Here is a 15,927-nt window from a genome sequence, read left to right on the forward strand (position 1 = left end):
TTGCGTGGGGTTTATATCCACTGACGCTTATTTCCAATGTCTTCTGGGCTAGAGGAGTTTAGACGACGAACGGTCCGATCCACAAACCAAGGCCTTTTATACTGGGAACACAAACCCTTTGAAAATAAGAGTAACCCGGGGACACTAATTGGCTAAACTCAGCAAACTGGCTTGGGTTCGGCTTTTGAATCGGACTGAACGTGACTTTTTCTTTTTTTAAGTTACGCTGGGGCAGGTACAGGAACCCTTTTAATTTTCCGACGGGGCGTCCGTTCCTCTCAAGCGACTGCATGCGTGCTTCGAGCCTACGTTGTTATTATTAGTATCCAGACCATGGTTGTTCGGACGACACCAAGGCAGTTTTCCTTGTAACAAGGATTTAGGAGTGCAGTCTCGACGTGCTAGCCCAGGATGTTCTTCCCTCTAGACGAGACAGGTTGCTGCCTCCCCGCTTTGCCCTGGAGCCGTCCAACCTCCCTGCACTAGGTTAGAGACAACCCTTCCACGCCGGATCCGCCGCGTCCAAGACCGTGCGCGCTTCCCCGGCCTCCCATCCTTCAGTCAGTGCCATCCTGCATGCGGGCTCGGCGTCCCCTTGACTCTCCCTCGGACCTTCCCCGCTCTCTCTCTCTCTCTCTCTTTCCCGTTCCCCCTTTCTGGGCGCTTGCTTGACACTATTTTGTGAAGGGCCTCACAGACGATGACGTGTCTTTATTTTTTATATATTCTTGAGAACTATCGATATATTTATTATTATGGACCAGTGTTTCTGGATGAAAATTTCAAATTAAAAACGATGAAATGATAATTCAAAAAAAGATCTGGGTTTCTTCTTTTTGGTTCTACCTCCTTCGTCTGAGGGGAGGAGGGGAGGTAAAGGAGAGCTGCTTTAGAGTGGGACTTGTTTCAAAACCAACGAAAAGCTGCTTTGAAGGGGTAAAGCCTTGCAAGGCGAGGGAGACTTAAATGCGCTGTACGGAATCGAAATCTGAGTAAAATTGTATTAGTGTATTTTTGGCAAACTATTTGGGAGCATGCCGCAGCAACTTGGGGGTATTACATCGGAGAAAGCGGGGATAGAATCCGATTGCGAATGTGCTTTATGCCTAGGATGCGTGACACACTTACTTAGAAGCAAGTCCCATTGTATTATTATTATTATTATTATTATTATTATTATTATTATTATTACATTCTATCTCATCTTTTCTCCAACGAGTTCAGGACAATATACATGGTGAAATCAGTGGGATATTTGCAAATAGGTGTGAGGAGCATCCAAAATAAATAAATATATATATATATTAAAACCCTCCAGATAGAATTTTGGATTTAAAAGTACATTTAGGAGAATTTCCCGATTTAACTTCCGGTTTAACAGGTCCAACTTCCCACTCTAACCTACCCTATTTTGTGCACCAAATGACATGGAACATAGGTTGGTTTTTCTTTTGAAACAGGACTGAAATCTCCATGAATTCCTAATACGCATAAAATGACTGCAACACTCACAACAATAGCCAGACTTGGTAAAAACAAATGCCGGCAAGCAAAGGGGAAGAATAAATCAGGGCTCTTTGTGCCCAAAAGAAAGTGTGGCGACGAAACCCCGAAGTGAGGGGCTCGTTGATTCAAAGCCGTCGTTTGCCAAACTGAAAAGTCGAACTCGATTTCCTCCCGACTCCCACAGCAACCATATGTATATAACTATATATAAACTAGTTATTTATTCTTAAATGAAACCAAGCGAGATGTTAGTTAGTGCTCCCTGCAGTCTTAAGGGGCTGTTCTCAGAAGATCAAACGAGAGAAATTAATCCGTTCAATTCAAGTAACTCTAAATTCAATACGATTCAGTGGTTGCCTTGACATTTTTCATTGCCACACTGATTATGTTTTTATTTATTTATACATACATACATACATACATACGAGATGAAGTTTATTCCGCTAGCCACGGAAGGCTGAGAATGAAGACATTGGAAATGGCCTCTGAACTTAATTCACTTGATTGGTTCCCGTCACCAGCCAATGCCCATCTGTCCTGCGCCTGGACCTCCTGCTACTGGACCAAAACTCTCCTTTGATTTGCCTTGCGTCATTCTGCGGAGAACTTCGTCTGGGCTTCTGCCTGTGTTTTGCGATGGGTGCGGGGGGGGGTGTTTTATTTTTTACTTTGAATCCACGTCTGACTTTGCTGTGGTTAAAAGAAAAACACAACAACGTACAACACTTGAGAGGGACGTGCAATTCAGACACCTCTTCCTCTCTGGGGTACAGAGTTTAAAAGTCGTTGCGGGGGGGTTATATTCCAGAGTAAGTGGTGCCAGATTGATAGCTAGAAATATATATACATTAATGCTATAATTCAAAGTACTGTAATAGGAAAACCCTTCCGATGTTTTCAAAGCGAGGCTGCAGTTGGTAAAATTGGTCGGTTTGGGTTTTTTTACTAGCTTTAAAGGGAAGGAGGCGTATGTTAGGGGGCTGGTGATCATTTTCCCGTTGATGCATTGCCCTCAACGACAACGAAAGCGAGAGACATAATTCAGCGAGAGATACGATGTTCCAAATTCATCGCTTTAGAAACAACAATATAAATAACAAGGGAGGAGACGTGAGTGAAAGGGTTGTTTTTGAAAAGAGAGAAATAAATGAGGGGAATGAGTAGGGGAGAAATGAGTAGGACTAAATAATTTGATAACGACTATCATTCGGAGAAATAAAACATTATCTTCACCCATCATTTGCAGCTTTCCAAGGGAAATCAATTTGTTTCTTAAAAGGCAAATGTTTTATACGTACCATAGGTGCCAAGTCCCTGGGGTCCCGGGTGCTTGAGCACCCAGAAAATTCCCCATGAAGGGGCCGGGCACCCACAAATTTCGGTGCCAGGGCCATGCACGCTGCATGGCACCCACGACCCCGGGCACCCATGGTTATGGGACCAAGTTGGCACTCCTGAAACCCAATTACCTGGAAGTATGGAGTTTATTGTTGATTAGAAGCCGACAACATCTTACGCAGGCAGAGTTAAGAAGTTTTAATTTCCATTGCATCCAATAATAGAGATTTAGGCATTTTAAAAAAACAATTTCCCCGCTGCAATCAGTGAAACGAAAGTGCTTAACTTGGGCTGCGGTGTGTTCAAATAATATCCTCCCTCTCATCTCAAGGCCCCCCCTCTCGCAACGCCCACCCCCTCCCAAAACGAGAATGTTGTTGAGTCAACTTTGCATAGTATAAAAACATTATGTTCTAGTCTTTTCCTCCCTCACCCTCCATGTAAAAAAAGCACATTTTCCTTAGCCAAAAAACATGCAGGACTGGATTAGACTTCCTTAGAATCGCGCCGATTTGTAAGTTTTTCAATGGATAAGCTTTCTTGTGAAGGGAGCAGGCTCCCACCCACGTCTCCAAGGCGGGATGTAAATTTATTAAATAACTAAATAAGTGTAGCAGAAGGCGGAAAAGTGTGAATGAGGAGTCTTCTTCCGCTCACTCGCTTGCAATGACTGTTAAATGGAGGTGAAAATATCAAAGCCCACCCCCACCCGCGTCTGTCTCCGACACACACACGAGCGCACACACGAGTCCCAGACCTTTTCTGCCTCTGAATTTGATGCCGTGTGGACTCTCTCCAGTGACCCAACGGGACTATTGATTTGGTGATGGTGGAAGAGGGCCCGGCCCAAATGCTCAGGCGCGAGTGGCACCTGCGTGGACGTGTGGACGGGGTGTGCGTGCGCGCGCGCTGGAGATGTGTGTGACAATCCTGCAGATCAGGATGGAGTCTGACAGAGAAGCCTCCTGCCCGCAGCCAAGTCTGGAGATGAGCGGATCCGGGAGCTGAGGGCGATTGGAAAACTCTTGAGGTGGACGAGGGGCTCAGCTCCAGAATGTCCCTCCACATTGACTTGCACCACACACACAACTTTTTTGAGTTTTGGAATATGCGACGAAAAATAAAAATATCCTTCTGGCGGTTTCAGTGCCTTTCCTTTCATCTTACTTCCCCCTATCCACCACCATCGCTGTGCCTGCGAATTCCTAAGATTTTAAGGCAAAGACTCGATTCTGGCTCCTTTGCTTCTCCTTTTTTTGGGGTGGAGAAAATCAAATTCAGTAAAGAAGGCAAAGTGGGATGCTCGCAGTTGATCAGCCGTGCTTTGTTCGGAACTGAACCGTAGGAAAGTCGTCAAGCTTGCAAAGCCCTACACGCTTTTGTTAGGGAGTAAAGTCCCATTGAGCGCAATGGAACTTATTGCCTTGAGCTCAATGGGGCTCACTGCTGAGCATAGGCAGGCGTAAAAGTAGCTGGGTCTAGGCAAGATCCCAGGCCGATCTCGGCAGTGAAGGCTAACTAGTAGCTAGGTTAACTGGTAAGGTTGAGGCTTTTCTTCCCTTACCCCCCCCCCAGTGGCACTCGCACACTTTTCCTTCTCAGCGTCCAAAACCTCACGCCTTCTGCTATCGCAGAGGAGCAATTGGGCAGCTAAAGAAAAGGCGGAGGGGGAGGAGAGAGAGGTCTAAAGGACCGACAGTCCTCCGTTTCTACTCGGACCCCTTTCTGTGACTTGCACGAGCTGTTTAGAAAGGCAGCCTTCCGCACTTTCCAAAGACCAGTTGGAGCTGCCTCACTGCGCCTTCTGCACCAGTTAGGGGGTTCAGGGGCGCGCCACCCTCATACCATACCTGATGGCGGATAGAAAACAACAGCGAACAGTTCCAAAGTTCTGCCCAAACTTGGCCTCTGGAAATAAGGTACGGGAAAGGAGATCCCGAGGGACCTCGCTCCCTTTGCGTTTCTCCTTCAGGAGGAGAGCTTGTGAGCAATGCTGCAGCTATTTTTCCTCCCCCAAAACCATTTTGCAGCTACGTCTTCGAGGCAAAACGCCTCCCTTATGAATGTCCTGGTTCGATCGTGCCTACTGCCTAGTTTTATATTTTTATTGCTAAGAGCTGTCGAATGCTTGCGCGAGTTTCGAACCTGGTTTCCATGGGAGTGCGCTTTCTACCCCTCCCCGCCCCCTAAAAACCCCAAACCCGCGGGGCTCCTCCTCGCCTCTTTGGCATTCGCGGCCTGCCTGGGGCGCAAACGAGCGCCTCCCGCGCGCCTTTTGATCCCTTCCTCCAATCGCAATGCATATGCAAAACAGGCGGCCGCGCAAATCCGCGCGGTCCGGGACAGAGCGGGCTGCGGAGGAGGCGCCAGCTGGGAAGCCTCCCTCGCCCCTTTGAGGCGCCGCTTGCCTTCGCTCGGAAACAACGCGGCGCGCAGCAGGGCCGGGCAGGGGATCCTCTCCGGGTTCACGCTGCTAAGTCTGAGGTGGGGGCGGGGGAGGGGCGGAGAGATCGCAAAGCCTTTCAGTCTAGTTCCAAAGGATCGAGCAGGCCAGCACTCTGCGACGTTTGCTGGCCAGGATGAACCACATTCCGTCGCCCTTTGGGAATGGACTCCCCGTTTTCGGTTGGGTTCAGTTTTGACATTGCGCACGAATCCCGCTCTCGATTTTTGGGCGAGCCGCTGCTAATACCCAACGTTTCCTTTGGAATCTGCTCTCCAGCCTTAAAAAGGTCACACTTTCGCCCCTCTCCCCAAATAAAAGGAGCCGCTGCGTCACTTTCTCTCGTTTTTCTATCCCAAACTATAACGCAGGGAGCGTGTGCTGATCAATCTTGGGTGATCTGTTATTGATCTGGAAATTCCCCCATAGCGCTGGCCTATCCATTTACAAAACAAGTTCGCCTCCAAAGCAGAGCGTGTGTGTGTGTGTGTTAAGCGAGCCCGTGTACATCTCAGGGCCAGGTCCCCGGTCCGCAGCAATGCCGGGTTGGATCAAAGGAGCAGATGACTTTGAGTTGAAGACCAAAATCCACCGAGTGCAGCACTCTTTGCAAGAGGCCCTTCAAGAAGCAAGGCAGGGGCCTGACCCGATCTCCGTTCTCTGCCCTCGAGGGCTCGACTGCAGGACTGGAGGAAAGAGATTGGGAGAAAATGCCTCTCAGCCAGCCAGGGCTTAACCCTGAAGCTGTTTTCGAGGTCCCACTCAATCTCTAGGAACTCAGAAAATACTTTTATATTGGAGATCCCTGCGCCACAGCCAAAGAGGCATCCGTCACTTAGCCTCTTTCTTACGGTTCTGCCACATTTTTTCTCTCCCCCTCCGGACCTCATGCAATCTTCTTTCTGCATTGATACAGGACTTCGTCGCTAGAGAATGCAGAAGACAAAGTCGAGAGTGAAAAAATATCCTACGCGGGATGACACGAAAATAGACCCTTGTTTCGAATAACGTTTGAGTCTTCGCCAACTTCCTTACAAAAACGCAGAATCTCGTTGAAGACGAGTAGATGGCAATGTATTTCCATCTAGAGAGGGGGAGGCGGGTATTTGTCCAACCCCGACTCTTCTCCAGCCCCCGCCTGCCTGGCCATCGGACAGGGGTGATGGGAGCTGGAGTCCTTTGGTTCCCCAGTCTTGCAAAGGACGCTTTGCTCGGTTGGTTTGAACTTTTACATCGCTTGTTCACCTTTCAAGCAATAGCCAATATAATTGCACTCGTGCTAGTAAGGGATACTGCCGCTTCCTTAGGGAGAGCCCTCCCTTTGTATGAGATCTTTTTAGAAGTTGAAGACCCCTCTGTGCACCCCCCCCCCGCCAGTAGATATTGGCGCCAACATTGGAGACGTCGCCCGTGTTTTCCATTCTAAAAATGGGCTGATCTGCTCTACGCGTCTTGCAATTGGCTGTGTAAGAAATGCCGTCGGATACCGATTCTGCTCGGAAATCAATAGCCCTCTCCATAAGCAAGCGCGGGCGCATCACTCCTGTTGTGAATCTCTTTCTTCCACGCAGAAACTACCCTCTTGCACTAGGCAGGGTCGTAGTTCGTCCCACCAGATGGCAAAGCGTTCTCAACCCCGAAGCAGCTACAAAATCCATCCGTCTGGCATTGGTGGCTCCTATCGAAAAGCTGAGACTATCCAGGAGGCAGAGCGCAGAGGCTGCTCAGCGCCCACCCGGTTAACGGAAGCGCTAGAAATTCGCGTCTGAACCTGAAATGCTAAACATTTATTGAAGAAAATCCCCAGTCCCGGACTATAAATAAACGTGGACTCAAAATGGGGAAGGTGTGTGTGTAATTCAACAATTTCTCTGAGCCATCAGTTGGTGCAAACCTCTTGAAAGTTTTGGTGAGCTTCAAAGTAACATTCTCCCAACAGCCTGTTTATGCGTGTTTACTGGAAAGTAAATTCCTCTTTGTTCAACATGGTTTCGTCCTCGCAAATAGCCCCCCCCCCCCCGCTGCAAAAAGTCCCTTGACATGAGAGACTACGAATTAAAACGCTGCCCAAATGCTCCAGCTTTCGTAGCGTAATCGCAAAATATTCTAAATTTTAAATTAGGAATATGTATATTCATTGCTTTTGGGAGGAGGCAAAAGAAAAGAAAACAAACGAGCCTCTGTTTTCCCTCCTCTACTTGTCATAATTCATGATGATACTTTAAATGTTTTGTTAGCTTGCAAAGTGAGATCCAATCAAATCTCAACCACGGTGGGCTCTTAATGCCCTCTTTTATCTGTGGGGAGAAGCGAGGGGAGAGAAATGGGTCCGTCAAGACGATCTAAACCCAACTCTGCCTCCGAGATCACAGCAGCTTAAGACGCGGTGGCCCCTCATTTTGCCATAGGTCAACCACTTCTTCTTTTGGTTAACTTATACTGAGCTGTTTTTTCTTGGAGCTTATTTTACTTGAGGGTTTTTTATTGTATAAAAACGGTTAAAATTCTGTCGTTTGTTTTTAATTGTCTTGTTTGTATTGCCGTAAGCCGCCCTGGGACCTTACTGTGAAGGGTGGATAAGGAACCTTATCTATAAGCAAACGAATATCTTTTCTGTATTATCGGGCATAGATGAAGCTAGTGCTTATCCTACGTGGTCAGTTATTTGGGTGTTGCTGAATTGTTGTTGTTTTGCAAACTTTTTCAATAGGTAGATGCGTTTAAAAAAACTTTTCTTTTCTTTTTGAAAGATAGAAAATGCGGTTGGTTCTGTTAAGGATCTAGGTTTGCATGGAAAACAAGGAGCGTGAAGAGGAGGCTAGTTCCTGAATATAGGTTGGGTGGTTTGTTTGTTTTTTAAAGATGTTCTTTCCATGGTGCTGACCTTGCTTCGGACTGCCGCCCCTGCTAACTAAGTGGCTCCGAATCGTGTGTGCTCACCGAACTGGGGAAGTGCCTCGTTTCTCCCTTGCCCTACATTGCGTAAATTGCATCTGCACACAACACACACCTTTCATATTTGTCCTCTTGCTTAAATGAGGGCTTTTTGGCTTCCTTATAGAGCTCGGGCGGGGGAAATAGTGTAATCAACATCTCCTGAAATCCCAAATAATCCAGCCAAAATTAAATACTTTTAAGAACCATTCATTTCAGTGGGAAAGATTTAAGCAGGTGCATACTTCTTCTCTTAATATGTTGCCCAGAAGAAGCCAATCACAGAAGCCATGGGTTTTCACACTTGTAAACAAGTTCCATTCAGAACTTATTTAAATAAATGGGGGAATAGAATTAGTAGTCACTTCTAGGTTATCTGTTTATTGAGCATGAATCCAGATTCATTCCCACAAAGTTTGCAGAGAGGTTAGACAATGCCAGCTATTTATTTATTGTTTGTGGGGAGGTTATATGGTGTTGCGTCAATCAAATGCTACCCTACAATTTCCAGTGCATTTCCCCATCACAAATAGTCTGAGTTTGGTTGGGAATAAACCACAGAGCCTAGGGCTTGCTGATCAGAAGGTCTGCGGTTGGAATCCCCGTGACGGGGTGAGCTCCTGTTGCTTGGTCCCTGCTCCTGCCAACCTAGCAGTTCAAAAGCATGTCAAAGTGCAAGTAGATAAATAGGAACCACTCTGGCGGGAAGGTAAACAGCGTTTCCATGCGCTGCTCTGGTTTCGCCAGAAGCGGCTTAGTCATGCTGGCCACATGACCCGGAAGCTGTATGCTGGCTCCCTCGGCCAATAAAGCAAGATGAGCGCCGCAACCCCAGAGTCATCCGCGACTGGACCTAATGGTCAGGGGTCCCTCTACCTTTTAGGTTTGTTGTGCAAGAGCTCCAAATCAGCTTCAATTGCCAGCATGTAACTAAACCCTCCCCACAAAATAGCAGAAATCCAGAAATGCCCAGTAGGGGCCTCAGTTAATTTAAGTCAAACCTGCCTTTTAACATTAGGTAGGCACCATCATTTGTACAGTTGAAGGTGCTTGCGAACCCATTTTTATTTCAGGAAGCATATCTGGACACTTAAATGTTGTTGTTGTTTATCTGTTTTCAAATGATAATTATTTTGCTGCGCACCTCTCAGAGATGCTTTGTGATGAGCTGGACCAATTGCCAGGAGCTATTTTACTAAGACTGAAGTCTGAGCTGGCCTTCATTTGACCTGTGGATCTGGACTTTAAAGAGCCAAGCTGCAATATCATTGCCATGATATAAATATTGCTGGAATGTGCCACTTCAGACTGCACATGGTGGGTTGGGGGATAGGGGGTAGTATTTTCAAATGCTTCTCAGGGAGAAGATTTCTTGATCATCTAGAGTTAGCATGATAGGGATGAAGATATGTCTTCATAGCATGCTAATTCTGTATCTATAGTGAATTCTTCCTTTTGGGGAGCATTCAAATCTATTCCCCACACCTGCAGTTTGAAGTGGTCCAGCCCAGCAAGTGGACCTAAATCCAGCAGCTCCCACTTTCATCACTGTCCAAAAATATATCATTTTAAACCAACAAACTGTACTGGGAGTGATGTGCAACCCAGGTATGTCTACTTCCAAGTAAGTCCTATTGAGTCAACTAGAGCTTCTTCCCAGGATTCCAGCCTTAGCTACTTTTTGATGTTTGTGTAACTAATTGCCTTATAGTTTACCTTCCTTTCGTTATTCCTTTTTAGCATTACCATTCCGCTTATGCCTGCGCTGCAATCTTACATCAGTTTCAAGCAGTTTCTGTGGTTCGGTACCCCAAATGGGCATTTCATTGCATCAATAAATACATGCTAACACTGTGCTGCTTCCAAATAATTGTCCATCTCATTTGAACAAGGGCAAATGTATTCTAAATTGTCTCCCAGAAAGAGGGACACTGCAATGTGAGGAAGTAAGCCGCTGCGTCTTGTTTTCTTGCTCGGAGGTTGGCTCAAATGGATCACCACCAATCAGCCCATAAATCTTTAGTCGTCTTCCGCTGAACTAGTCTTTCCAAAGCAGTTGAAAAATGTCCCTGTGTCCTCAAAGGACACACCTGTTATACGAAACAGTTTTTAACCAGCTTGTTAAGCCAGCTTTGACACATCAAAGAGCCTGGACAATGGACACAAACTTTAACAATAGTTTTGCCTCCAGCAAAAGCCTCCATCAAAGCCAGGCTTGTGCCAGTGGTATTATGGCCTCCAATTGAAAATAAATTTTACTTGAATAAGTACCTCAGCCTGATCAGAGGCTCTGCCGCCACGGAAACAAAAGCAGTTGGGGATAAGTTATTGACTCCACTGACAGCCTGAATGGACTTCATTATGCCAGCCCACTCTTGGTAAATGTGTCAGGTTTTAAACTGAATTAGGTGGCAGGTGCAGAAACCATTTTCCTGCCCCCCTTGAGACAGCAGAGAGCCAATCATCACCTGATTCTGCAGACAAATGTTTAGATTTGGTGTTTTTTTTCCAGGCTGTGTGGCCATAAGTGAAAGCATATTTAAATCATAAGGCTTCCCTGTTTCCCCCATCCCATTTTGCCTGTCATGGGCCTGTAATGTTCCCACAGGCAAATCGCACAGGCCCTCTGGCCTAATGGGATGTGTGTGCTTCTCCTCCTCCTCCTCCTCGGAGCACAGAGGACAATGATGCGGCTGATTTGTCTCTATTGTGCATCACTTGAGGCTGCCGATTTCCAGCTTCAAGCGCCCACTTCGGTTCAAGGCAATGGGGGACCCCAGGGGATCAAAATCCACCCCCTTCATTTTTGTTCTTCTTTTGAGCCATATGAACACAGGCACTTTCTAAAGAAAGATATTTAGGATGATGGACTTGCACAGAATCCCAAGGAGATTAAAGGAGAAATTCTGTACATCTTCCAGCAATCTCAGGTGGCATAGTTTCATATTAAGAGTTTCCCCTAATATTTTTTTCTTTTTCACATACATGATGACACCTACAAATTATGATAGCCAGTGTGGTGCAATAGCTAGAGTGTCAGACTATGACCTGGGAGACCAGGCCTCAAATCCCCAATCATCCATGGAGCTCTCAGCTGAACCTACCTCACAGGGTTGTTTTGAGGATAAAACGGGGAGGGGAGAACCATGTACATCACCTTTAGCTCCCAGGACAAAAAGGTGGCATATGAATGTACTAAATAACAAGCTTGCATCCTGATACATGAGAATACACACTGGACACAACTAGGCTTTCACATTTAAGTCCTAATGGTTTCAAAAGCAGAACCAAACACATGCTGAATACTGTTCCTATGAAATCCATTAAATTTCCAGGTTCCTCTCTTGCGTGGACAATACTCATAATGGGAAGGGGAGCACAGGCAGCTTGTTCCAAACTCACCTCCTCCAGAACTGTTCCTTGAATGTGTTCATTCACAGGTATTCTACAGTAGACCATTATGCATTATTTGGGCATGTTTTAAAGAGTGTGTGCCTGCTTTCTACTCCTGAAAAAACATGAGCATTTGTAACCCTTTCATCAAAGGTTCCTGTGGAAGCCCCATGCTCTTCCCTGTGATATAACATGCTTCAAACAACAGTTCTCAAAGGGGCTGGTCATTTTATCATGTAATCTATGCACAATGTAGATAACGTAGGCTGAACATCAGAATCGCCACCTTAGAACTGAACTAACTTTTTAGCCAGGGTGGGTTTTCACACTAATGATGCAGCCATGAAGACACTTTTTTGCCATGTAGCAGGGGTTCACTGTGGAGCCTCAAACCAATGTTTTTTAACAAATAAATTTGACTGGCTGGCTGAAGCTGGAAGTCAGGCAAGCTGTCACACAGGGTGGGATGCATTAACCATAGTCATATACTGGGCTTGGAAGGTCCTTTCCATATCTATACATGGCTACAATAAGGTTTGCATTCGTTTTATGTTATTTAGCCTTTTGTCTGCATATTTTACCTTCTAACACTCTTCTTAATAGCCTGCTAGGACCTACAAAAATAATGCAAGATCAGCTGAACTTCAGACACTTTGCATGCCAACTCTCATTACTTAATCATAAGACTCAGGACTATTAAGACTCTTTAAAAAAGAGAGAGCTATTAAGACTCTTAAAAAGAGAGAGAAAGCTAGTTTTCTGGCCAGAGAGAGAGGAGACCTGGCATATGTCATTGGCTGTGTGCCGTATTTAAGTTAATGAGCAAGAAAGTTACCCCTTCTGCCTGGCACAAGAGATGCTCTTTATGGAATCTAAAACTTGCAAATTCACATACAAAGTAGTAGTTATATGTAAGTTTTTTTTACTCTTGACAATAACTCTAGTGGTAACATACATAATTCATCCTCATACCCTTTGCCCTAAATAGCAGCAGCAGTCAAGATGACTTCAAGACTCAGTGTTTGACTTATGCTGGAAAGTTTGTGCATCATCCATCCACAGCAAAGCATTTTTAATGCTGGTTGAATTCAGTGAGAATTGCACATGTGCTTAAAGTCTTCCATCAATATCAACAGGACTTAAATGATGTGCCATATTTAAACATTAAAACATTCCTGATATATTATTGAATTTGGGCTATAACCTGATTAAATGCAGTGGTACCTCGGGTTACATATGCTTCAGATTACATACGCTTCAGGTTACAGACTCCACTAACCCAGAAATATTACCTCGGGTTAAGAACTTTGCTTCTGGATGAGAACAGAAATCGTGCTCTGGCGGCGCGGCAGCAGTGGGAGGCCCCATTAGCTCAAGTGGTGCTTCAGGTTAAGAACAGTTTCAGGTTAAGAATGGACCTCCGGAACGAATTAAGTACTTAACCCAAGGTACCACTGTAAATGTTAATCAATTAATGACTTAACTATCAATCAATTTTTTTACCTCATTAGGTGACGAAATTGGCCTAAATGTGCATATTAATAAAATATTACTTCTTTAAAAAGCATAATTTACTTGGTTTTAGATAATTTAAACACATTGTAATAGAAGGCACCTTCTTAGAAGAAGCCTTTATTGGATGTATGAGATGGAAGAGGGGAAATGGTGTCTGCAGTTTTTGTAAATGTTTGCATTAAAACAATTGACAACTATCTGTTGACAGGAAGCTGCAGTATCTTTTTGGTTGTACAAAAGATTCTGAATTCACTAATCTAAATGAGTAATCTACTAAGGCTGCAGTCCTATCCTGTGCACACTTACCTGGGAGTAAGCTTCATTAAACATGGTGGAACTTATATCCTCATCGAGATGCCTAAGATTATGTTATGAAAGTCACAGTTCTATCAATAACATCTATTACTTTTCAGTACTGGAATACCATTGACTTCCATAGGACTTATGTCTCAATAGACATGGTTAGAAGTGACACAGAAAAATCAAATTAATTGCACACAAATTGACTGTCAAATTCCAAATGGCTATCTCAAGGGGGTGCATTTAGAAAACCTAAGATTTCAAACATTTCTTTACCTTAATGATCAATTACCTGCATTGAATAAGCTACAAGAGAAGTCTTGTGCACTCACAAATACTGTTTCTTTACAAATTATGAAGCACACAGTTTCCAGAAAATGGATAGATTTTTCTTTACAAGAATGGCATTTCTCAAGGTGTCGTGTGAAAGCTACTACTTTGTTATGTACGGTTGATGCTGTATCTGGGTCAGCGTTCATTTTACCATGACAAAATAGGAGTGGCTTAACTTCCAACATATCATTATAACCTGCATTTATGGTCACTTGGATGAATATCATTATGAGGGAAAAGGCATTGCAGAAAATAAAATAATGGTGCCTGCTTTAACTGTGATTTTATTGATAATTGTTGGACACACACACACACACACACACAGGCACCAACACTAATACAGTGGTACCTCGGGTTGCATACGTTTCAGGTTACAGACGCTTCAGGTTACAGACTCTGCTAACCCAGAAATAGTACCTCAGGTTAAGAACTTTGCTTCAGGATGAGAACAGAAATAGTACTCTGGTGGCGCGGCAGCAGCAGGAGGCCCCATTAGCTAAAGTGATACCTCAGGTTAAGAACAGTTTCAGGTTAAGAACGGACCTCCAGAACGAATTAAATTCTTAACCCGAGGTACCACTGTACGTGCAGTTCATCTAGGATTTCTGAATTCAGTTCCTCCCTCTTCGAGCTGTGAATGAGTCAGAATATGTCACCTACAGAATCAGACCAAAGGCGCCCAGTTATGTCCACACCACCACCACCACACACACTCTCCTCATAAAATAACATCAGTGTGTTCTTTAGAGCTATCTGAAGACCACTGTGTGTCTGTCAACACAGAAAAATCATTTCTCACAGTGGTATCACTTGCTGGATATGTTCCTCCCCCACCTCCCTTCAACTTGAGCAGATGGTGTTTCATAGTTGGTCACAAATGGCTGTCAGTGAGTTTGTCTGCCTGCCAGTAACCTGTAGTTTGGGGACTCCCTTGGAGAGTGTACCAGCACCGAGTCTGCTGATAGCAGCATCCAAGAAAATGATCCATCCTTTCTTGTCAGGCACAAAATTAGCCATCTCACTTTCAAACTGTTGGCGAGGGGGATATGAAAGAAATAAGGACACTGCCAAGCTAGCTGATGGTTTTTGAGCTCTCATTGTCTGACTTTAACACAGTTTGCATTAAAAGCAGCCATTAGGGTGGCAAGGTTGCAATGAATGTAAAGGCATCTATTTTTTTTCCTCTTCTATTTTTTCTATAAAAAAGATCAACCTTGCTTTTGGAACTAGCATTTTTGCCCTACATTTATTTCAGTATTTTTGCCAATTTAGACTACCTCTTTTATATTGGGTTAATTCCCCCCACCCCCAGACCTATTTAGTCTACACCGCCTGCAATAACCTTTAGTGACATTGTTCTGCAAAAGGGGGAAGAAATCTAGAGCCAGCAAATGTCCCATTGCTCCCATCATTTTCACTTTGGCTTCAGATCCACAACTAGAAGGCAACCAGCCAATCCTGCTTTCCTCTGTGATTGGCTGTTTACCAGCAGCTTTGAGTAGAAGGAAGGGAGAAGAAGAGGATAATGTAGAGCAGCCATCTAATCATGAAAAAAGGAAAAAAATGAAACCACCTCCAAACAAAGCCTTTATTTGGGGGAAACCCTCACTGAATACAGCGGGATTTATCTCTATGCATAGTGTTGTGCTGTAATTTTGGGTAATTTTAAAATATATCCAAATAGAATTTAAAATTTGCATCATAAAATAATTGTTACCTATATTTTATCTTCTGTTGGAAAAAAAGAAACATGGAATTTAATTTTGTTGCACTGTATTGATTACATATCTTTTTCATATCAATGGAATATATCTGCACGTTAATAAGTAGAAACTTCTTTCGACAGTAGTTTTAATAGTACAGTAGTAGCTTCTGAGCCCTGCTTATTAGCAAAATGATTTGGAATGCAAATATGTGAACTGCCTTAAACAGGCAAGCATTTGAGAACCTCAAAGATTTAAAATCACAAAATATGCAGCAAAGTAAAGTGTGGAAATATAGGCTGTTAGACCTTTAAAATATGCCATTGTGAGTGGCATTGTGAGTTCCCTCTTCCCTTATCATAGAAAAGACCACATGTTTGGTAAGTAAAACTTACAAAGGTCAAGTTCATGTGCTTGTCCATACATCAATCAGAAAACACAGGCTATAAAACTTGGCTTAAA

General features: G+C 44.3%; 1 protein-coding gene and 1 long non-coding RNA gene across 2 annotated transcripts in view; one reads left to right on the plus strand and one right to left on the minus strand.

The window, feature by feature from the left end:
- SLC35D3 (solute carrier family 35 member D3) overlaps nt 1-15,927 on the minus strand; it is a 297,688-nt gene that overhangs the window by 122,493 nt on the left and 159,268 nt on the right. The gene's annotated exons all lie outside the window — the stretch shown is intronic.
- The window catches only part of LOC310675079, a 293,684-nt gene that overhangs the window by 112,720 nt on the left and 165,037 nt on the right, over nt 1-15,927 (plus strand). The window lies entirely within an intron of this gene.

The sequence above is a fragment of the Podarcis tiliguerta genome, assembly GCF_965153285.1.
Source record: "Podarcis tiliguerta genome assembly, chromosome: 3".
In the NCBI taxonomy this organism is placed as follows: Eukaryota; Metazoa; Chordata; class Lepidosauria; order Squamata; family Lacertidae; genus Podarcis; species Podarcis tiliguerta.